Source organism: Echinops telfairi, unplaced genomic scaffold (assembly GCF_000313985.2).
Source record: "Echinops telfairi isolate 266 unplaced genomic scaffold, ASM31398v2 ScPeMD7_23;HRSCAF=83, whole genome shotgun sequence".
Classification (NCBI taxonomy): domain Eukaryota; kingdom Metazoa; phylum Chordata; class Mammalia; order Afrosoricida; family Tenrecidae; genus Echinops; species Echinops telfairi.
In genome coordinates, this window is record NW_022103920.1 from 2,742,286 (window position 1) to 2,743,732 (window position 1,447).

The window sequence follows — 1,447 nt, forward strand, 5'->3', positions numbered from 1 at the left end:
GAAAGTCTATGGACCACCTAAATAATGTAAACTGTATCTGCACACAAAGGCTAGCTTACTTGTGATTTGACCCAGTAAGATCCCAGGAATTGATGGAGGGAGGAATGTGAAGGAAGAAATTCAAATTGCACTGAACGCATTAGCCAAAACCAAGTTCCAGGAATTGACAGATTACCAATTGAAATGTTCCCATGTCCTACAAACCCCCGGCCTTGGCTTATGCATCCCATGTTGGATGAAGCTCTTTGATGGCTTAGGGCCCTCAAAGAAATTGTTGTTTCAAGCTCCACTTCTCTGAATTTCTGTTTCATTTTTGGATTTGCTTCTTATGTAGGTATATTTTTCTAATCTTCATGGGACTTGATGCTTTTAGAAAGGTGTGATTTTAGGTTTACATTTTCTTTGGCATTTTTAATTTTCAGTGGGATGACTCATCTGAATTACCTCTTGTTGTTGGTAGGTGCCGTCCAGGAGGCTCTCACCCACAGCGACCTTGTGTGCAACAAAACAAAATGCTATATGATCCTGCACCATCCTCACAATTGTTCCCATGCTTGAGCCCATTGATGCAGCCACTGTGCCAACCCATCTCATTGATGGCCTTCCTCTCTTTCACTGCCCTGCCCCTGCACTTTGCCAAACATGCTGTCTTTCCTCAGAAACTCGTCTCTCTTGACACTGTGTCCAAAGTAGATAAGGTAAAGTCTTGCCATCCTTTCCTCTACAGAGCACTCTGGCCTCACTTCTTCTGATACAGATCTGTCTACCTTTTTAGCAGTCCCTGGTACTTTCAATATTTTTCTCCAGCATCGCAATCAAATGCATCAATTCTTCTATGGTTTTCTTTATTCAATGTCCAACTTTCACATGCATGGGGTGCAATGGAGAATACCATGGCCTGGGTCAGGCACACCTTAGTTCTCAAAGGAACATCCTTGCTCTTTAATGCTTTAAAGAAGTCTTGTGCAGCAGATTAATCTTATGTGATACATCTTTTGATCTCTTGGCTGCTACTTCCATGAGCAGTGATTGTGGATCCTAACCAGACAAAATCCTTGACAACTTTAATCTTTTCTCCATGTGTCCTGTGTTACCTCTTGGTTCGGCTGTGAGAATTTTGGCTTTCCTTACATTGAGCTTTAATCCGCACTGAAGGTTTCGATCTTCACCGCAAGGGCTTCAAGTCCTCCTCCCTTTCAGCAAGCAAAGGTGTGTCATCTGCATGTCACAGGTTGTCAATGATCCTCCACTCTGATGCCGCACTCTTCTTCCTATAACCCAGCTTCTCTGAGGATTTCCTTAACATATATGAGGGGATACTACCACCCCCAAACAGACAAACAAACCAAAAAAATTGGAAACTGTAGTATGCATTTTTCCTGATAGGCAATCACTGAGTTAGTACACACAGTGGTGTGGCCTGGGAAGGTTCTCTCTGGTCACAGGG